The 23,241-nt window shown below is 46.3% G+C and overlaps 1 long non-coding RNA gene across 2 annotated transcripts in view; it reads right to left on the bottom strand.

Annotated features, from left to right (window-relative positions):
- Positions 1-5,750: 5,750 nt before the first annotated feature.
- The window catches only part of LOC135983138 (uncharacterized), a 34,397-nt gene continuing 16,906 nt past the window's right edge, over positions 5,751-23,241 (bottom strand). Inside the window, exons 1-3 of one of the 2 annotated variants that reach the window (XR_010600647.1) lie at positions 18,841-20,134; positions 15,954-17,854; positions 5,751-5,939 (exon numbers count right to left, since the gene is read on the bottom strand). This is a non-coding gene — a long non-coding RNA (uncharacterized LOC135983138). Of the gene's footprint in view, positions 5,940-15,953; positions 17,855-18,840; positions 20,135-23,241 lie in introns of those variants that run through there. The other variant, XR_010600648.1, reaches the window with a different exon arrangement.

Below are 23,241 nucleotides of genomic sequence, written 5' to 3'. Positions count from 1 at the left end.
GCAACCAGCTGACAGGAATATCTCCCTCTCCAGCCCTTGCCAGAGACCCCTCTCCCCCACTTCTGCTTGCATCTCAGAGCACTTAAAAGGACACCAAGAAGTTTAGGTCTTAAATGTAGGTTGAAAGTGTTCCTTTAAAGCTATATAATGACTCAGATGTGTAAACTGAGAAAGTTCATTTGCTCTTTTGTTAAGTTTTTTTTCCACACCTCCAACCCATACCTCAAGGTTTTAAATTGTTTGAATATCTGAGAGCAGCCTAACCTGTAAAATTTGTATCCAGCTTTCAATGCCCTCCCTCCCCCCAATCTGATGGTGTTTTGATCTGGGGCTTAGGTTTGGTCTGTAATGGCTATCCCAATATGGTAGTAGTTGAGCACCTCACAATCTTTAATGTATTCATCCTCCCAACACCCTTATAAGGTTGGGAAATACTATTATCTCCATTTTAGAGATGGGGAGCTAAGGCTCAGATCATCAAAAGTATTTAGGCTCCTAACTTCCACTGATTTCCATCAAAATGAGAAACAGCCTAAGTCCAAAGTCACTCAGGAAGTCCATAGCCGAGCAGGGAACTTAACCTGTGTTTTATAAGTCCTAGTCTAGTACCTAAACACTGAATCAGCTTTCCTCTCATGAAGCGGAGACTGGATCCAAATATGAAATGCATCTCTGGGTCTAGAGCAGGGGTAGGCAACCTATGGCACGCGTGCCAAAGGCGGCACGTGAGCTGATTTTCAGAGGCACTCATGCTGCCTGGATCCTGGCCACCAGCCCGGGGGGCTCTGCATTTGAATTTAATTTTAAATGAAGCTTCTTAAATATTTTAAAAACCTTATTTACTTTACATACAACAATAGTTTAGTTATATATTATGGACTTATAGAAAGAGACCTTCTAAAATATTAAAATGTATTACTGGCACACAAAATCTTAAATTAGAGTGAATAAATGAAGACTCGGCACACTACTTCTGAAAGGTTGCCGACCCCTGGTCTAGAGTCAGATTCCAATCTCCTCCAAGTTCTGTGGTTCGGTTTGGGCCCATCTTCATTAAATATGGTATTTACATAACAGATTGTAATGGCTGGATGGGGAAAGTAATAATCTTTGAAAACATGCATCAGGACATAACTTGAGGTGTTTAGAACAGAGTTCCCCTCCCAAATAATAGCCAGTAATGCATGTCTGTAACTACTTTGTGGGATTTTTCTCCTTCTTTGTAGCACCTGGTTTAAGTCTTTACAGGAGGCAAGACACCAGACTAACTGAACCAATGGTCTGTTCAGGTACAGTAAGGCCTATGATATGTTTCTTCATACATATGGTTTTAAATGATTCCTTCTGTAGAAACTTCAGTGAATCCTGCAGGTTGATGGAGGGTATGACCATGTTCATGATCCAGTCTGTGATGCTCACCAGCCCAAAGTGTCTTTCAATTTTTGTCACACACTGTTGTGTGCCATGATGCCATCCCACATCTATCCACAAATCCTTATGATTCAGGCTATCTGGCATCCAAAGTATAACTGGGACATGGTGCACCTGTGTGTGAGATATTGCATGTAATACTTCAAGCCTCACAAGCTTGGGTAAAGAGACGTATGTATCTTTGGAACTGTCAAGAGATGTTGCCATTCTGGGTTTCATGTACTGCTGCCTTAAACTGAGAGGCATTTCTCTGCCTGCTACAGGGATATCTGAAAGGCAACTGCCATTTTGTGTTGCTGCAGCAAGTTTGAGTCTGATCTGCACCCTCCTGAGCAGCACGGGCTGGGGGCACAACATTTGCACTCTCCAATTCTAGGCCTGCCTGGCCCCCACATAAGCTAGAACAGCCTCAGGGGCTACACTAGCTTATGCAGTTCCTCATACCCACCTATGGGATGCCCTGGTTCAGAATACCCAAAAGACAGAGAGCATTAGCCACACCCCCATCAGCCTCCGGATTGCCCTTGATACTCCCCTGCACCAAGTACTGCAAGAGGATCTCTTATTCTGCCCCTATGCTGTTCAGAGATATTCCTGGCTGGGCAGGGGAGGAGCCTGTGTTCTGGATAAGAATGTTACAGGTGAAATCACTGTGATCTTGCAATATCTCTCTCTCATCCTCCTCCATGGAGGCCTTATGTTTGTTCTTTCTTTGTTTGAGTTCCTTAATCAGAAATAAATCACCTAGACTGAGATATACATATTTCCCTCCTTGTGTGTGAGGGGGAAAAACAACAAAGAATGACAAAAGAAGATTCAGCTCAGAATCTGTGATATGTCGCCATCCATATCAGGTTGCAGTCTGGCACTTGTAACATTCACATCAACCCCACAGGCATATTTCCTTAATTTCAAGGATCTGATGGTAAGGAAAGAGTTTATCTGTAGTGCTCTGATTTACATGCCAGTTTTAAGCACCAAAAAATCAAACTACCACTTGGGACCCCATACCCTTGTGCTGTCTTGGCAATTCACAAGCCTGCCTAATCTCCCCTTCTAGATGAGGGGCCAGAGTGGGAAGAAGCCCATAGCCCAATCCTTCCGAGTAGCTCAGGATTCCATTTTTCTTCGAAGCCCCACAAACTTAGGGTTACCATATTTTGAGTGTCCAAAAAGAGGACACTCCACGGGGCCTTGGCCCCGCCCCCAGCCCCGCCCATGCCCCAACTCCACCCCTTCCCCAAAGTCCCCGCCCCAACTCCGCCCCCTCCCCTGCTTCCCGCGAACATTTGATTCGCGGGAAGCCGGAAGCCTGAAGCAGGTAAGGGGTGGGGGTGGAGGGAGGAGGCGCGGCCCAGTCTGGCTCGGCTCGGGCCCTGGGCCAACCCCCGGCCCAGCACCCCCGGCCCGCCCAGCACCGCCGGCCCAGCACCGCCGGCCCGGCCCCGGCCCCCGGCCCAGCACCGCCGGCCCAGCATCGCCGGCCCCGCATGTCCCGATTTTCCCGGATATGTCCAGCTTTTTGGGATTTCCCCCCGGACAGGGATTTGATGCCAAAAAAGCTGGACATGTCCGGGAAAATCCGGACGTATGGTAACCCTACACAAACTGTCAAAGTCAGTTCTGATTACCTCAGTGAAAAGCAGAGTGCTAGTTTTTCCCAACAATGTGCTAACTGCCATGAGCTGTGCTCGATCTGTAGCACTGAGGTGAAAAGTTTGTCACTGATGTGGTATGAAATGGTGTGGACAATTCATAGTGTCTCTCTTTTTGTCTTGTAACAGATCAGACTAAAGCCAGTACTTCAGTGATCCCTTTGTCTCCCAGGCTGTGTCTATATTAAGGTTTGGGGGTTGTTGTTTTTTTTTTACATTTCTCTCTACTGCTGTCATTGGTTCTGCTCCATTGGTGGCAGCAATGGTAGGAGCATGAGTGTAGGCCTTGAGTCTGATTCCCAGCTTACACTAGTAAATATGGAGTGACTCTATTGACTAGAGATTTACTCCAACGTATTTGAGATCAGAATCTAGCCTTTGTTTGGAATCCATTTGGACCTTTGGCTAAAATCAAGCATGTATAATCTTGTTTAATCTTGTGTAAACCTGTTTAAAAGCCTGTGTAATGTTGCAACAGTTGCAATCCTTGGGTTGCCCTGATTAACTAGGCAAAATGTGTGGGGCCAGAGAGAGGTGTTCCTAATGGCTGTGCATAAATTCTGGCATTTGCCTCTGCTGGAGATCCATCGGAGCTTGAGTCTCACCATTTTTAGCGTGGCATACTTCTTGGGTTATTTAAAAAAAAAAATCCCTATAAAAACCCTACAGATTTGGAGGACAAACCTGAAGAATTGATTAGGGAATTTCCCAGCCCAACTTCCACAGATTCTAAAGAAAAGACCCACAGGAATTTCACAGACTGGGGAGAAACTGAAGATTTTTCAAAGATCTCCATGAGATTTCCTTTCTCCCCGCTCACCAGCTCTTATTGCGCTTTTCAGGACTAGAAAATCCTCAGGCCAGAATCCTCAGCACACACCTACACAGGGAAAGCTCATGAGAGGAGCGACTGTGTTAACTCAACACCCTCATCAGATGGTATAAAACCTTCTGCAACCGCCTTTAGAAGCTTTATTACTTTATATATTTTACTGCTGCCTGTAATGAAAGGGTTACAGTCTCATAGACTGTAACAGTCCGGGCCGACTTGGCTGGAACAGACATTAACTTCCACAGTAAATCTGGCAGGAGCTGGTAATTACAGAAAAAGCAGCCAGGGGTCATGGCCAGCCAAGGCTCTGGGGTAACAGAGCAGAAAATCAAAACAGAGGGGGAGGGGAAATCATGTTCATCATAGTCTTAGGGCTGAGGTCGGTCTCCTCCAAACTGTCAGGAGCCTGTTGTCAATTGTTATGTTTAAAAGGAGCCCCTGGAAGATGAGGTAATAATAATGTTAAACATTAACTGTGTTAGTGCTCCCACTGCACTGTAAATTCACGTCCACCCCAGCACAGTTGGGAACGGCAGAGCACTTTGTAGAGACAGTCAGAAAGTGCGGTTTTCTAATTGTGCTTTTAGAGGTGTCCCTTTTTCCACTGAATTGTGGCACTAACCCTAGACTCAAAGGCTCCTGCTTCTTTGATTGTGTACTCCCACTTCAGAGTCCTGGTTCAGCTCAAAGGTCACTGTCCATATGCACGCAATCCTTATCCCACCATTTGTTCAGCCTCAGCAATGGGGCTAATGTCTGTCTGCATACCTGCAGTGTTGTTTTCAAGGTGGTAGTGAGAGTGCTTATCCACTCTCACTAGTGACAGGACAAAATCTCAAATGCAGTGTGGCAGGGTATGTGCTGACCTCCTCATGATAAAGTCTTGGAAATAGGGAGACTGACTATATGACTGCCTTGCAGTACAATTGCAGAGTCCCATACTCCAGGGTCTCACCTTACAACTGATCTAAATTGCGGTCTGTCATACGGCTATGTATCTGAAATACAAATACTACCCTGTCTCTTCCATGAAGATGGTGGGGATAGGGGCATGGCAGTTTGGGAAGAGGTGTAAAATGCAGATCTGTTTACAAACTGTAAAATTCACCTTCCACTGAGTAAATCAGAGGCTTTTCGGCATCCCTTTGGGATTCTCTCACACACAAGCAGACTCTCATGCTATGCTGTTCCTTTCCCACCCCCATTTAAACTCCTCATGCCTCAACATAGTTACTCTGGTTAAACACATGATGTATCATCACAAGAACAATATGAGACAGTTAGGCTGGAAAGTTTGGTTCTACCCCTGACTGCATCAGTGACTTGCAGCATGTCCTTGGGCAAGTCACTCACTGTAACCTCTCGCTGTCTCATCTTCCCCAGCTGTAAAATGGGGATAAAAAAACCTACTTTAGAGATGTGCTGAGCCTTAATTAATTCATGTTTATAAATAACTTTTATTAGGAACTTTAAGATGCTTCCAAGACAAGGCCAACATAAATGTAAAATATTATTATTGATAGTAACAATTAATGAAGTTTAATACACTTTCAGGTGCATCTGAAGTTATACTATTCTCTTGAAAAAGTCATCAAAACTTACAATTCTACATGCTTATACACAGTCTGCTCACTTGTTTTGCAACTGTGTTCTGCTTCAAGGAACAAGCCTCGTCACTATCTCCTCTAGGCTAGAGACAAGAACAAGAGCCCCTTTAGCTTCAAACAGGAGTCCCATCTAAGGCTGAGTGACCATGGATAAAGCTGGAAAAAGTGGTTTGTTTACTCATTACACTGTAATTAGCTGCGCGCATCTGCCTCTTTTAGTGCATTATATGTTGTCTAACGAAGCGGATATACACTAAGATAGAAACCATTTATTAAAAACTCAGGGCTATGAACTTACTCAGAAAAAAGGGCATTGCAGCAGCAGCAAGAAGGTCCAAGCACCAGCTGAAGGTCAGGAGTAGCACTTCTATCTGTGGTTTCCAGGCTGTCTGACACTTGCTGACTCAATTTATTCTGTAAGAAATGTTGGTTTTACAGTAAAATGTCCCACACCTAAAATTTCCATTGACATAATAATATCTGAAATTGCCCTTTTGAAGATAGCTACAGCACATCTGCTAAAGGTAATTGGGCCTGTTCTGTGTTCTCTAAGCCTCATGCCAATTTAGAACTGAAAGTTTGTATTCATTTTTCACGTTCCATTTTCATTAAGATGAGACATTTTTTGGAAGGTTGTGTGGACTAGAATCCAATCAAATGCTTCCATATGGTCCTCAGTTATCTCTGTTCAGTTACTAGTAGATCTTATGCTTTGTGACAAACCATGAAACAAAGGGCCAAGGTCAGAGGTGATGTGTGAGGTGAAATAACTTGCACATCATTAAGAGGGCGTAAGGGAGTTTAACTTGGTAGAAAGTGTAACAAAATATAAGTTAAATCCTGTCCTCCTGCATGTTGCTTTTCCTGATGCACCTCTGTCTTTCAGTCAATCAGCATTTAAGTTACAAAAATGTAGAATTATGCAAGTGGTGGATTGGTCCCGCTGTTGTGGGGAACTTTCCCAGTTTATACACTACCTTGGTGGAATTGGCTAGCGAAAGGATCAGAGTCTTTGCTCCAACTCCTTTACCTAGAGGCCTTCCTAACCTCGAGGACTCCCCTTTCACTCTCCTGGGTGGTAGAGTCCTCGTAACCCCGACAAGGCTGGGCCCAGGATTCCTGGGGGGCTCAACCCCCAACCTTGTCATGGTCACTTAGGTCAGGGTCTACGGTGTTCCCACTCCATAGTGCTCTCTCCCTGACCCACTGAGCATTACATATAGTTCAAGCAAATACACTTTAATAAAGAGCAATCAATTTAAAAAATAAGGAAAAATTGGGAATGGTTAACAGAAAACACATAACCCCACTCTATGATATTGGGACATCACAACCAGCATCTCTGGAATGTAAGGGAAGTTCACAGTCTGTTCCTCACGCGTCCCAGGCCCTGGCTGTGCTGCAGGGATGCTATGGGTCAGACACTTGCTCTGGAGGTGGCCACACGCTCTCAGGCTCTAGGTGGCAGGACCCTTCTTCCCAGTGTCAGGACCCCCACCCCCCTCCGGGGTTACAATCCCCCTCCAAGTTTGGCCTGCAAGGCCTCTTGGCTGGGGTGTCTCCCTGCACTGGGCCTGCTGCCCAGGGTCCTCCCCCGCTCTTCTCAGCTGCTCACCACACCTGGCCAGCCCCAGCTCCACTCTGCCTCCAGCCCCCTGGGCTGCTCCTTCTGGTTCTGGTTGGCGTGACTCTGCTCCCCAGCTCAGCCCAGGCTCCTGCTCTCTCCTTAGCTCAGCCCCACTCTGGCCCAAGCAGCTCCAGCCCACATGGAGGACAGGACCCCTGGCCTCCTGATTGCCTCATTAGCGTGCCCATCCTGTCTGGAGTGTTTGCTGACCTGGAGTGTTGGCCTCTCCTCATTGCCCCTGGAGACTGTCAGTCTCAGGGTCCTGGTCTCCCATCAACCCTTCCCCTTTCTTTTGGTACTGGGAGATGGCCAACCAAAAATCCCCACTAAGCTTTAGTAAGGGGTCAACCTTACATTTAGTTAGACTCCCTTTCTCCCACTTGTACCCACTTCATGACATGTAGTTTGCGCCACCTCACACATCACCTCGGAATCTGGTTGCATATATTCATTTTACTTACTTGGTTTGACAGAATGTTGAATGTGGTCAGAATGCCTAGCTGGCTGCAGTGACAGCCTGAGTGTATTGGGATGAGATTCTAGTTCAGAAAGGCTGCCAGAGATCAAATTTAGGACAATGTGAAAATGAAAAACACAGGTGGCTCAGGTGATTGGTGATAGGAAATAGACCTTTTGCCCTAGATCACTCATTCTAATCTCACCAGGCTGGTAATGATCTAACTTACCGGTAATTATTATGTGATGGCTGTGATTTGGAATATATGAAATGAGTCGATGGTCTAAGTCCAGTTCCTTGTGGACAATAAATGAATTGCTTCTGAAAAGTAAGACTAACCCTAACCTTCACCTCAAACTGAACCTTTTGTGAGGTTCAAAAATGATGATAAAGTTTTAGTTTTCATGTTCACTGCTGCCTCTGCACACCTGGTTTCTTGCTGGAAGCCAAAGTACCAAAATACAGTGAGAACGGCTGTTCTTCTCGTATTTCTGGCTGGATTAAAAAAAAACAGAAGTACTAGAAGTCTTGAGAGAGCCTTTTCTCATGAGATTTCCAGCCCAGTTTTGCAAACCAGGAGATTCAGACTGTCAGAATAAGCTTCAGATATGCTTTCAAACATTGCAGTGTTTAGCTGAATTGAACCTCTGACTTATTTGAGGTTCTTCCATCACTAGGGTGACAGGTGCCTTTGTCACAATACTACAATTTGTCCCCTTATTTGTAGCCTCAATAAGGCCAAAGATTGAATGGACTTAGAGAGTCACTACTTTCTCCAGGGCCGCCCAGGGCGGGGGCAAGTGGGGCAATTTGCCCTGGGCCCCAGAGAGGCCCCCACGAGAATATAGTATTCTATAGTATTGCAACTTTTTTTAAGGAAGGGGCCCCCAAAATTGCTTTGCCCCAGGCCCCCTGAATCCTCTGGGTGGCCCTGACTTTCTCACCAAGAGAGGAGGTCACTCTGTAACAGGGTGCTGGCACATTGGTAGGGCTATGTGTGGGAAGCTTGCACTGCGGCCCAGTATGGTTCTTGAGGTCTTTGGTAGACAACCATTCCAAAGACTGTTAAACAAGCACTGTCTACAAGCATTCAATTCACTGAGGGTCGAATTCACCCCTATGCAAAGGACCAAGGTCAATGCATCCCTTAAATCCTATTCAAAACATAACACATAAAGGCACAAGGAAAATAATAGTATAGGGATTTTACAGTGATGTGGGAATAATTTTTACTTTAACCCTAAAAACCATTTTATCTAACCTCAATGTCATGATTCAGCATTTCTCACATAAATAATTTAGACTAACAAAAGGGAGAGATTGTCGGGTTTGTGTGGGATGAAGGTAAATATGAATTTTGTAATGTGGCACAGATGAGAGGTAAATTATGGTGAAGCGGGCATCTTGAGCCCACCTTTTAAGGAAAAGCCGAATCCTCTTCCACAAAACCAAGGCTGACTCATTGCTTAATGAACTGAACATTGCTCACAAAAGCTTAGCTCTGAGTTCCTTTTTTATATACTGAATGTGAGTCTTCACGAAGAACCACAAAATTGCACTTTGCCTTAGAAACGCCTACTGCATAGTAGTAATAAATCCCAAGGGTAACAAAAAGGTCCTAGAGGAATTGTTTATTTAACCTTCTTAACCTCCTCCCCCGCTCCCACCCTAGTACCTAAACCCACTCATTTGCTTATTAGGAATTATGAGGTAGGTTCCCAGGGTCACTACATTGTGGTTCCAAAGAAGTGTAGAAACTGTTCTGTTCTTTCCTTGTACTTGCTAGCACCACTGACATTGAAAAAGAGAAAATTATAGACATAGCTTAAGTCTCAGTGGAGCCACAGCAAGTTATTGCTATGTTGCACTTACAAACCATTCATAGCGTCTTTCATCCAGTGATCTCAAAGCACTTTACAAAGCTGGGTAAGTATTATTATCCATATTTTACAGATGGGGAAGCGGCCCAGAGGATAAGGTGCTGTCTAAAACTGGAGAATTTTTACAAAAATGGTGCAGCTGCTCCAGAGTTAGCAAGGTCAGGAGCCATAATGCAGATAGCTCTCCAGCTTCAGCAGCAGAGTACTGAAAACAGCTGTTGGAGCCACAGACCTGTCCTCATAGGAGCTCCAAACCTTGCTAATACCAGCTGCACCAACATGAACAACAGTGGATTTGTTTGTAAAAATTCTCTAATGCAGAGAAGGCCTCAGCAACTCACCCAAGATCACAGAACCAGTTAGTGTCAGGGTCAGGAATAGCGTTGTTCCCAGAATGGTTAGGGATATGAGTAGACCATTGGGATGGAAGGCTGGAATCATTTCCTGGGAAATAAAAGGGGGAGGCCTCTCTTAGAAGACTTCAGTGCTATTACTGCAGAGAAATATTCCAAAAGATTGCTCAGTCGAACATGATCCAGATGCTAGAGAGAATTCAGTCTGAAACACCTTGATTCCTTTTGCCTCTGGAAACATGTTACAGCAGATCTACTCCAGCTCCTAATGCAAGAAAACAGTGGTGCTAAATGGCCCAGGAAGCCTTTTCCATAGAAAAGCACCACTTTGTCACATTCCATTATTTTTAAACCAATCCTCTCACCTATTTCAACTGTAAGCTCCTTGGGGCAAGGACTGTCTTTTTGTTCTGTGTTTGTACAGAGCCTAGCACAATGGGGTCCTGGTCCATGACTGGGCTCCTAAGCACCACGGTAATACAAACAAATAATAATACATTGTCACCAAAACTATTATAGACCTTGGTTAGGACAGATCTCATCTGTGACGATTTCCACTAGTCGTGTGACTAGTCCTTTGGTAATTATTAGTGCAGAGCAGATGGGCTAAGTTTGAAATTGCACTTTACCTCTATGTAGCCCTTTTTCTTACCCTTTGACCTATCAGTTTGAATGCTGCTGACAAAAGTTTTCAACAGCCCAATTTGATTACAATATCTCAGGTACCCGCTTCAGTAAAAGTCAGTCAGTAATAGTCTGTGTGCTTGGCTCCCTCACCTTGAGCCTCCATGGGTCTGGTTGACAGTGTAGTCACTGATGTGTGAAAGCCAGTGTTCCCTTGCTCCCTCATTTGCTCTCAACCCCCACACCCCATGGCCATTGAAATGTTGCTTTTGGCAGGAGCTAGGAGGTAGGGGAGGGACAATTAGCATGAACACTCATTGTTTTCAGAATGTTTTTCTTAATGTCTCAGGAAAAAAAAGAAGGATCAGGTTGAAAGGTCATTTGACCTCTTTGTTTTCTTTGGAATGGGAGATTCAAACCCTTCAGAAAATGTTTTATTAGTTCTTCTGAATTTCATTTTCCACTTGGGTTTTCTCTCTAGGCATTGCTCTTTGAAGGCACCAGCAGACAGTGCCCATGTTTATCAAACTGGGGGGTTATTTAAGGAGAACAACAACATCTATCCCTTGGCTAACGGAAAGCAGTTCTTTTGTATTTAACTTTAAAAATAAGAGACAAAATTCCACTCCCTTACTTTCAAGGGATTGAGTAGCTCAGGGGATTGATAAAGGGATCTGAATTTTTTTTGCCATTGGGGGTCAATTCATCTTCAACTAAGGTCGATATTAACCAAAAGTTGTTTCATTCGCAACTGAGCAGATAGCAATTCAAAACAGGTTTGTGGCCTTAGTGAAGTTCATAGTGGACAGAGGCTGGTATCACAAATTGGCACAAAGTTGCATTCTTGATTGCAGTCTCAGCACACAAGCTACTGAATGAGTGGACCCTACCAAATTCTCGGCCATGAAAAATGCGTCACGGACCATGAAATCTGGTCTCCCCAGTGAAATCTGATATTTCGTGTGCTTTTACCCTATACTATACAGATTTCACAGGGGAGTCCAGCGTTTCTCAAATTGGGGGTCCTGCCCCTAAAGGGAGTTGGGGGGGGGGGGGAGTCATAGTTTGCCACCCTTACTTCTGTGCAGAGCCATCCTGTCTATAGGACTGACCGGGGCAATCGCCCTGGGCCCTGCGCTTTGGGGGACCCCGCGCTTCAGAACGTGGGGGTCCAGGGCGGCCTGAGGGGTTAGCGGGGGGCCTGGTGCCAGCAGCAGTGATCCAGCCCCAGCCTGCCCTACTCTGCTCTGCCCTGCTGACTCCCGGCGTCGCTCATTGAAGGGGGCGAAAGCCAGAAAGAGGCAGGACAGGGGCAGGGGATTGGGGGAATAGGTGGAATGGGGGCAGGGAGAGGCAGGGCAGGTCAGGGTGGGAAGGGGTGGAGTGGGGGCGGGGCCTAGGCCAGAGCAGGGGGGTTGTCCTGGGTCCCGTACCCCGTTAGGGACGGCCCTGCTTCTGTGCTGCCTTCAGAGCTGCCTTCAGAGCTGGGTGGATGGAGAGTAGTGGATGTTGGCCGGGTGCCTAGCTCTGAAGACAGAGCCACTGCCAGCAGCAGCGCAGAAGTAAAGGTAGCAGTACCACACACCCCACACACACACCATAACTTTGCGACTCCTCCCCTTGGTCAGGACCCCTACAATTACAACACCATGACAGTTCAGATTTAAATAGATGAAATCATGAAAATAACTATAAAAATCCTATGACCGTGAAATTGACCAAAATGGACCGTGAATTTGGTAGGGCCCTATGAAGCATGGTCATAATATGATCCTGGGTAGGCAGTGTGACCTAGTGCATACAGCAGTGGACTAGGAGTCAGGAGGGCAGGGTTCAAAGCACTGCTCTGTGCTTCAGTTTCCCCATCTGTAAAATGGGGATAATGAAACATACATCCTTTTTAAGCGCTTTGAGAACTACGGATGAAACATGCTATATAATGGCTAGGTGGTATTATTACTTTGAGGTGGTCTGTCCAGGTCAGGTTTGGGATACTCTTAAGTAGGTTGGTGTGGGGAAAGCTTGTGCTGCCACGTGCTATCCTGTACCTGTTATGCAGTTAAATAGAACACATCCATTTTTAATCCCCTCAGTTTAGTCCCTTCTAATGAGCACCATGTTCACCAAAGTAAAATATAGCTTAAAAAAAATTATTTTCAGGGTTGTTTAGAGTGACCATCCCACGGCTTCAGTGAAGCTGAATTGCCATAAGAAAATAGTGCTGCCTGCATCCAAGAAACAGATCTTAAAAGCTGCATCCCACTTTTTATCAGAACAAAGCATAAAGATGTACAGTAAAGGGGAGGAGAAGAAAAGGGAGAATGGAACAACTGGGGAGCAAGGAAAAAGGGAATAGGGTAGCAATTAGAGGACAGGAGGGAAGAGAAAAACAGATACCAGATACGAGAAGAAGAAATGTGGAGAACAAGAAAAGCATGTCAGATTGGGGACATGAGAGAGAAGGAGTGAAAAGTAGAAGAGAGGAGTGGTCTGATGAGATATGAGCCACACTTTTGTGATATTCAACTCTGCAGTGCATATGGTTTAGATTAGAGTCAGAGGCTGAGCCAGGTCTAGCATTTGGATTTGATGGCATCAAAATCTTGCGAACTCTTCTTGTGAGATTTCAACCCAAAATGTTGGCAATCTCATGAAGATCAGCTGTTCTTGTGAGATTTTCTCCATCTGGGGCCACACCAGAAGCACATTAGAAAATAGGCCCCTCTGGTTTTGGATCTGACCTGGAACCAAACCCATCAAAATCTGGAATCAAAAGTGGTTTTGATGCAAGAATCCAAATGTATACCCAACCAAAATGTGAATGGAAGAAGATGGATTTCAACTTCAGGATCTAGTTTGAGCCTCTCTCTAGTTAAGACCAAAAGACTGAAGATCATTTTGGAATAAGGGATGGATGAAGAGAAGTTCTGGCACCATTTGTGAGAATTGCTGATTTAATTCTCCCTACAGATTGTCAAAAGAAGAGAAACGCTCGTTTAAAATGTCTTCCTATTCCTATTTCCACCAAACTGGTTCAAATGTCCTCCTAGGAGATGGGAAGAAAAGGAGGGAATACTGCTGCATCAACCAGGTATTTCTGTTTTTTGTGCCCTTAAATTTATTCTTTTCCCAACTGAACTGGCACATACATTTCTGCTTAGAAGCTCCTTCTGCTTGGGATCTGCAGTCCACTAACTGCCTCCCCTATGTACACACAAAACCATTATTTCTCTAAGGGTATGTCTACACTACGTGATTACTCCGATTTTACAGAATTCAATTTTTGGCAACAGATTGTATAAAGTCGAGTGCATGCGGCCACATTAAGCACATTAATTTGGCGGTGTGCGTCCATGTACCGAGGCTAGCGTCGAATTCCGGAGTGTTGCACTGTGGGTAGCTATCCCATAGTTCCCGCAGTCTCCCCCACCCATTGGAATTATGGGTTGAGATCCCAATGCCTGATGGGGCAAAAAACATTGTCGCGGGTGGTTCTGGGTACATGTCATCAGGCCTCCCTCTCCCTCCCTCTGTGAAAGCAATGGCAGACAACCATTTCGCGCCTTTCTTCCTGGGTGAACTGTGCAGACGCCATACCACGGCAAGCCTGGAGCCCGCTCAGCTCAAGACAGCAGTTATGAACACTGTAAACATCTCGCACATTATCGTGCAGTTTATGCTGAACCAGAACCTGAAAAACCAGGTGAGGAGGAGGAGGAGGCAGCGACGGCAGCGCGGCGACAAGAGTGATGAGGACATGACACAGAATTCTCTCAAACCGCGGGCCCTGGCACTTTGGAGATCATGATGTTAATGGGGCAGGTTCATGCCGTGGAACGTGGGCCCGGGAAACAAGCACAGACTGGTGGGACCGCACAGTGTTGTGGGTGTGGGACGATTCCCAGTGGCTGTGAAACTTTCACATGCATAAGGGCACTTTCATGGAACTTTGACTTGCTTTCCCCTGCCCTGAAATGCCAGAATACCAAGATGAGAGCAGCCCTCACAGTTGAGAAGCGAGTGGCGATAGCCCTGAGGAAGCTTGCAACGCCAGACAGACGGTCAGTCGGGACTCAATTTGGAGTGGGCAAATCTACTGTGGGGGCTGCTGTGATGCAAGTAGCCAAAGCAATCACTGAGCTGCTGCTACCAAAGGTAGTGACTCTGGGAAATGTGCAGGTCATAGTAGATGGCTTTGCTGCAATGGGATTCCTTAACTGTGGTGGGGCGATAGATGGAACCCATATCCCTATCTTGGCACCGGAGCACCAGGGCAGCTAGTACATAAACCGCAAGGGGTACTTTTCAATGTGTCCCTGCCAGCAGGTAGGGGATCTTGGGGGACAACTACTGCACTGGTGGGGTGCAAAATAAACTTTATTAAGAAAATGCAAAAACAGGGAAAATTCAATAGTGAGGGGTATGGGGTTTGTTAAGGTAGACAATTGGGGAGGGGTTTCTTTTAGTAAATAGGATAGGGGGTTTCAATAGTGGGGTACAATACAGTTGGTAACCAATTAACACTGAAGTATAAATGTAACAGGTAGCTAACAATTTCTATGTAAAGAGTGTGTCACAGCAGCATATAACCAACTAACAGTATGGGTAAAATGTGTTAAATAACCAACAACTTTAGGTAAAAAATGTGTCACAGTGGTGTAAATGTAAAATGTAAGGTGTGTTAGAGAGAAAAGGGGTAACCAATGGGGTTTTATGCTAGACTTCAGTAATACAATTGAGGTTTGGCAGCAATGGGAACGGGGTGAGCATGTGGGGGAAGCGATTAAAAGAGAGAGAGAAAGAAAGTGGTAGAGAAGTGAGGTTGGGGGATGGGGGAAGAGGAGCATGTGGTGGAGCAGAGGCCAAAGGCAAAGGGAGATTTAAACTCAGGGAGACACAGAGAGCAGACAGGCTGCAAGTTTAAACAGCAGAAAGAGAGAAAGAGAGAGAGAAAGCAGACAGGCTGCAAGTTTAAAACAGCAGAGAGACAATTATACAGAACACAGTAAAATCTTATCTATGATTTAACTTAACCAAGACTACACAAATTAGCAAGTAACAAAACACAATGCAACAATTCTTTAAGCCTAACTTACAGAGTACAATGCATGCAATTTCCTAAACCTAACTTAACCACAGCTATGCAAAATGAAATTACAACTTATCTAGACTAAAAGCTAAATCTAACCTAATGGGTGCACCTTATACTAGGGGTAGTTCGAGAGGGCAGACTGGTGTGTGCCCAGGATACAGCTCCAAGGGGGGGAAGGGTGATTAACTAGTGGTGGCTGCAGCAGTGGGGTGGCTGCAAGCTGGCAGCCCAGGATACAGTCCAGGAAGGCACAGGCCTATTTCTAGCAGCAAAGGCACTGCGGAGCAAGAAACAGATTACAGATACAGACCAAGGAATTAGCTTGGGGGTCTGCCTGCTGGGGGAAAGAAAGCCAGCAGGTAAAACAAGGGAGTGTGCAAGAGATTTTTCCTTACCAATCCCCAAAGCAGCAGCAGGAACAGCAGTTTCAACATCAGAGGACACAGAGAGGACTCGATTCGCTTACAATAATCAGGAGATCTCCAGGCACAAGTTCGTTGTTCGTGGGAGGGGAGTTTAAAAATGGGGGTACGCTCAAAAACAAATGAGAACGGGGAGAGGGCCCCCCAAAGACCGATAGCTGATCAGACCAGCTGGCAAAGCAAGGACCTTCTCCAGGGGTCTGATCAGAAAATGTCTGTTTTTAAGAGCAAATTCAGGCAGTTTCCCGCCAGTAACTTTGATTGGCTCCTCTTGATACAGGGGAGGAGAGAAGGCAGGGAAAGGTTGCAGGTAAGCATAGGCATGCCTGGGCATGTTCTGAGCTACAGGTATGACTCATATGCTTAGCTATGTGGCCACTTTATGTCTTGCATACCTGGGCAGAGCACCCTACACCGAGCCGGGTCCTGAACAAAGAAGCTAGACAAAGGAGCGAAAAGCCCCCCCCCGAGCAGAGCAATGGCTCCAGTCAGTCTGCACAAGCCATTTTCATGAACAGGGCCAGGCTGTGACTTTGGTTAGTTCCATGGCCGGGGGGGGGAGGGGCGGCCACACGGCACAAACAGAACAGCAGGGGGACAGCTGTAACGGACACAATGGTGCTGCAAGCACTGGTGGATCACAAGGGATGTTTCACCAACATCAACGTCGGATGGCCGGGAAGGGTTCATGACCCTCGTGTCTTCAGGAACACTAGTCTGTTTAAACGGCTGCAGCAAGGGACTTACTTCCCAGACCAGAAAATAACTGTTGGGGATGTTGACATGCCTATAGTTATCCTTGGGGACCCAGCCTACTCCTTAATGCCATGGCTCATGAAGCCATACACAGGCAGCCTGAACAGGAGTCAGGAGCTGTTCAACTATAGGCTGAGCAAGTGCAGAATGGTGGTAGAATGTGCCTTTGGACATTTAAAGGGTCGCTGGCGCACTTTACTGACTTGCTCAGACCTCAGCCAAACCAATATTCCCATTGCTATTGCTGCTTGCTGTGTGCTCCACAATTTCTGTGAGAGTAAGGGGGAGACATTTATGGCAGGGTGCGCGGCTGAGGCAAATCGCCTGGCTGCTGATTATGCGCAGCCAGACACCAGGGCGATAAGAGCACACCAGGAAGCGCTGCGCATCAGAGAAGCTTTGAAAACCAGTTTCATGACTGGCCAGGCTATGGTGTGAAAGTTCTGTTTGTTTCTCCTTGATGAAAACTCACCCCCTTGATTGACTCAAGCAATCCACCCTCCCCCTTCGATCACAGCTTGCTTTCAAAGGAAATAAAGTCACTATCATTTAAAAATCATGTATTCTTTATTAATTGATTATAAAAAGAGGGAGAGAACTGAGAAGGTAGCCCGGGTGGGGTTGCGGAGGAGGGAAGGGAAAGGCCACTTCAAAAGTTGTGGAATGCCAGCCTTTTGCTTGGGCTGTCCACTGGGGTGGAGTGGCAGGGTGCACACAGCCTCCCCTAACCCCCCCCCGCCCCTGCGTTCTTGGGCGTCTGGGTGAGGAGGCTATGGAACTTGGGGAGGGCAGTTATACAGGGGCTGCAGCGGCACTCTGTGATCCTGCTGCCATTCCTGAAGCTCCGCCAGATGCCAGGGCATGTCTGTTTGATCACGCAGCAGCCCCAGCGTTGCATCCCGCCATCTCTCATCTCGAGCTTCCCTCCTGGCCTCACGTTCGTCCCTCCTGGCCTCACGTTCGCTGGCAGCTTTCCTGTACTTTGATACCGTGTCCTTCCACTCATTCAGATGAGCTCTTTCATCGCGGGTCGACTGCATGATCTCAGAGAACATGCCATATCTGCCTTATCTGAGATAGCCTTCGGGACGGAGGACGGAGGCTTGAAAAATTTGCAGCTGCGGGAGGGAGAGAAAAAAGGAAGAGAAGTATTTAAAATATACATTTTACAGAACAATGCTTATATTCTTTCACGGTGAACAACACTATTCACATTACATAGCACATGTGATTTCGGTACAAGGTCGCATTTTGCATCTTACTATTGAATGCCTGCGGCTTTGGTATTAGAGATCACAGACACAGGGCCGGGCAACAGAATTCGGCTTGCATGCGGCCATGGTAAGCTATTGTCTTTCAGCTTCTGCAACCTTCATAAAAGCAGCAGCCTCCTTTCCCACATACCAAGCAAAGCCCGTTGAGTGCTGCGGTTTTCGGGTTGACATGCAGCAGCAGCAGAAACCAAACTACCCCCCCCCCATCCAATTTTCTGGGATGATTGCTTTACCCCTTCCCACACTGTGTGGCTGGAATCAGGGAAGATCCCTGCTAGCCAAACGCGAACGGCTCAGGGCCAATGGGTCCCCCCGCCCCCCCTACTCCCCGCTTGGCTAACTGCAGGGAAGGATTTCTTTTCAGCCACAGGCAAACAGTCCAGTAGGAACAGCCACCTCTGTCCCCTTAATTAAATTCCTATATTTCAACCAGGTTACCATGAACGATATCACTCTCCTGGGGATAACACAGCGAGATAAATAACGGATGTTGCTTGAATGCCAGCAAACACCGGGACCATACGCTGCCAGGCTTTGTCATACAATGATACCAGATTACTTGCTACTAGCATGGTGTGGTCAAGTGTCCTACCATGGACGACAGAATAAGGCTGCACTGCTCAGAAACCTTCTGCAAAGGCTTTTGGAGTACCTCCAGGAGAGCTTCATGGAGATGTCCCTGGAGGGTTTCCGCTCCATCCCCAGACACGTTAACAGACTTTTCCAGTAGCTGTACTGGCTGCGAATGCATCCCAAGTCCTCAGGGCAACTTAATCATTAAAAAACGCTTGCTTTTAAATCATGTTTTATATTTACAAAGGTACACTCACCAGAGGTCCCTTCCATGGCTTCATTGTCTGGGATACTGCCTTGGGAGGGTTGGGAGGGTACTTCAGTCAGGCTGAGTAAAAGATCCTGGCAGTTGGGGAGAACGGAGTGCTGTGTGCTCTCCGCAAGCTCGTCCTCCTCCTCCTCCTCATCTTCCCCTTCCGCAAAATCCTCAGGCATGGATGAGAGTAACCCCTCATCGGAATCCATGGTCAGGGGTGGGGTAATGGTGGCGGCCCCCCCTAGAATTGCATGCAGCTCAGCGTAGAAGTGGTATGTCTGTGGCTTCTTTGGTTTTCTGGTACGCTTGTCTGAGCTCCTTAACTTTCACGCGGCACTGTAGTGAGTCCCTATTGTGGCCTCCCTCCATCATGCCCTTGGAGATTTTTTTCAAATGTTTTGGCATTTCGTCTTTTGGAACGTAGTTCTGCTAGCACGGAATCATCTCCCCATACAGCGATCAGATCCAGTACCTCCCGTATGGTCCATGCTGGAGCTCTTTTTCGATTCTCAGACTGCATGGTTACCTGTGATGATGAGCTCTGTGTGGTCACCTGTGCTCTCCACGCTGGACAAACAGGAAATGAAATTCAAAAGTTTGCAGGGCTTTTCCTGTCTACCTGGCCAGTGCATCCGAGTTCAGATCGCTGTCCAGAGCGGTCACAATGATGCACCATGGGATAGCTCCTGGAGGCCAATACCGTCGAATTGCGTCCACACTAACCCTAATTCAAACCAACAATATCAATTTCAGCGCTACTCCCCTCGTCGGAGAGGAGTACAGAAATCTATTTTAAGAGCCCTTTATTTCAAAGTAAATGGCTTTGTTATGTGGACAGGTGCAGGGTTAATTCGATTTAACGCTGCTAAATTTGACCTAAACTCGTAATGTAGACCAGGCCTAAGTCCTGGCAGAGAGGTGGCTGCACACAAACGTCCTCTCATCAGAAGTTGCCCAATCACATTTGCTCTGTGATTTCATGAAGAAGTAGGCTCAGTCCCGTACTCTCTCCCTACATTTTCCAGTGTGTGAAATGTAACATTAATAAAATAACAACAATAATACCTAGCTCTTACATCAAACTTTTCATTTTTAGATCTCAAAGTGCTTTACAGAAGAGGTCAGTATCGTTGTCCTTACTCACATGTGTGTAAGTATTGATTCTGTGGAAGATATATTTGGTGTTAGTAAAATGTTCATAACTTATTGCAAAAGCCTCAGCTGCAAACAGAGTTTTCTTTGTCGGGGGAGGGAGGGCCTTCTGTTATTAAGGATCCACAATCTGCACTCCCTTCCTAAAGGCTGTGCCTTGGGATGACCTTCCTCCAGCTGTGAGGGCCAGGGATTGTCCTCGAGAGATTGTCTGACAGCACCACTCCTAGATGAGTAAGAGAGGATCACTGCAAACTCCTAGAAGGTGCTTCCTCCCCCCAGAGGTTGATCTGAATGCCTCTGTAATGCTGCAAGTCCTGTCAGCCCCAGGAAGCAAGAGGCCAGCCTGGATGAAGCTTTTCTTTACAAAAAAAAAAAAAAAAAGAGCCTTGCCACCTCTTTTCCCCACTAAGACATAGTCTTAATGTTCATGGAGACACCATCCATTTTGCAATATGGCAGACCCCTGCGTTAAAGGGCATCAGATACCTTTGGATAAATGGGATCCCATGTTGGATGGCAGGGAGGAAATGGATGGTGCACATTTATGTCAGGGGATGCCATAATGCTTTGTTTAAGCAGTAGTGTTGGTATTTTATGGGTTTGGCATGACAGATCCAGTTCTAGGAAGAAAAATCCACTGAGAATTATAGTTTGAATCGGTGTGAGTTTTGGAGGTAGGCAGTATATGTGAATATGAGCCACAAAAACAAAATTTTGACCCGCTTTTCAAGCAGGGTGACCAACGCCCTGGCAGCTCTGTAAAGCATTGACTCTTGTTACCTAATCTCCAGCTGTGGGCCCTGCTTCGTGCCAAGTCTCCTTTGGCTCTGTCTAGTAATAATCGTTTCTGGAGTCCAGCCAGGGACTGCTGCCAGTTCCAGTCACACTCTGCTAATGCAAGAGGCAGAGTTTATTAATTCATCGCCAAGGCCCATTGTCTGGGACACTGCCTGGCTGTTTATTTACTCCAATATGGTCTGTATTTACTCAGACAGAGCAAGCGAGGGGACATTGTTTAACTTTGCAAGCCCTTCTGCTGGAGTAGACATGTGACCTTATGCAGGGCTCCAGATAAATGTTCAGAACTTGAGTCTTTTTTTAGTAGTATGGCCTCAGATAACTCTGCCACGATTCGGCAACTAGCTACCAATCTCATAACAACGTTCTCATATAAAATGTTTGATGGGACAAAACCAATCAAAGCTAAAAGGAGAAAAGCAAGTGTGTAACCTAGAACTAAGGACATAAAATACAAACTCTAAGCTAGGTTAAGTTCCTGCCTTAAAAGAAAACCACAAGACAGGACATGTAGAGCTGAGGCTACACTCTACCTTTAATTGACCCGAGTGTAGGGTTGCCACCTGTCTGCATTTTACCTGGACAGTCTGGCTTTTGGCATCTGTGTCCAGGTGCCACTTATGGTTGCCAGGTGCCTGGGGAAGAGGCAGAGGTGGGGCCTCAGAGAAGAGGTGGGGCATGGACAGGGCCTTGGGAGAAGGGGCAGGACAGGGCCTCAGGGTCCGGTTACCAGCAATTAGAAATGTGGCAACTCTACCCCACTGTGTCTATAGATTTTGGGGAGGGGGAGAGGCACTTAGAAGGGTATGTGATGTTACAGGATAGTAGTATATTTGCTATAATGTCTAAGGGCACATCAGGGGAAGGCACTAAGGCCCAGTCTACGCATATGGTATAGAGGTGACGGAGGCCTACTCTACAATTAAAAAGTAGATTGACCTAGCTACGTCACTCAGGGCTGTGAGAAATGTTGTGCCCTGAGCGCTGTAGTTAGGTCAAACTAATGCCTGGTGTAGATGCATCTAAATTGATGGAAGAATTCTTCTGTCAACGTAGCTACTGCTTGTCAGAGGTGGATTAACTATATCAAAGAACAACCGCCTTTTGTCAATGTAGTGCCGTAGTGTAGATGCTCCCTACAGCAGCACAGTGGCAGCTGTCGTGCTGCTGTAGTGGCAGCAGTATAGAGATCCCCTTCGAGTGCTATAGCTTAGTGCCCTGCCCAAATGGGAATAGCTATAGGATAAAACACATCTTTACTGGTATATCTTAGCCACTGTATGCGGTTTATCTAAAGTGCTACAATGTTTGTATGTAGACAAGCCCTTGGGGGGAGGGGGAGACAGAGTGGCAACCTGAACTGTGTATGCCCTTGTTTGGGTTGATTTAAGTCAGATCCTCTATGCTATTGTAACACAGTTTTGTATTTAATTTCCTGTGTTTGTAACTCAAGCCGGACTTCCAGTGTTGCATGTGTGAATGTTTGTTTGGGTTTTTGTAAGGGCCTTTCAGTTGTTGGAAAGCATGAGGATTTTTAAATAGCTGTTAACACTAAAAGCCTGATCTTCCTTCCATTGTGGTCAGTGATAAAACTCCCATTGATTTAAAACAGGAATGGCTTTGCACCCTAAGGGCCAGATCCACCATTGACCCGGGGGCGTGTGCTGCCAGATCAGAATAGGAGCATTTTACTCTCTCTTTGCACAGGTGTAAATGAGGGCACAAGGTACAGGGCAGTGGCAAATCGGGCCATATCTCCATTTGGGTCTTGGTTTTGTTTGTTTTTAACAAACCTGGTCAGACACCTCCTACTGTGAAAACAGCAATCCTGCTCATCAGCAACCACGTCCCCACCCTGCACACACACACACACACACACACACACACACACTTTGGGTATGACTAATCGATACCATGGCACGCATATGAAATCTGCTGGCGGGGTCCTGACTCCTATTCTTTCAGGAACTATGAGAACAATTGGCTGCCCAAGCTGAAAGAAAGGGAGGGTTATATCAACTGGGAACAATCCCAAGAAGTGCACATGGGCTCATCTTGCTCTGCAATAGCATCTACCCTTATGAGATTCCCCAGAAAGACATTACATTGCATTGCCGTGGTAATGTTTATTTGCAGTGTTGTTTGGCAATTGTAGCTGTGGTTGCCAGTTGACCCCCATCCCCACCCCCGATATGGTTTCACGTCAGGTAACACATTGGTTTTGTTTCAGTGACACGGTGATACCATGGTTGGCTGTGCTGTACAGTAGCACAGCCGAGTCTTTGTTATGCTGTCAGCAGAGCTATTTATACATTGTGACTCTCCGAAGGGCTGCTTCCTGTGTTTTGCTCTTCCACAGGCCAAAGCAGTCTGCCCAGATATGTGGAGTAGCTAATGCCATTCATTTGTTTACCGGTATTTTCTGCATGGAGCACGTTATACTTGTGCT

The sequence above is a fragment of the Chrysemys picta genome, chromosome 4, assembly GCF_011386835.1.
Source record: "Chrysemys picta bellii isolate R12L10 chromosome 4, ASM1138683v2, whole genome shotgun sequence".
Taxonomy (NCBI): Eukaryota; Metazoa; Chordata; order Testudines; family Emydidae; genus Chrysemys; species Chrysemys picta.
Note: the sequence above shows the minus strand (reverse complement) of the source record. Positions and strands in the feature narration are given on the sequence as shown.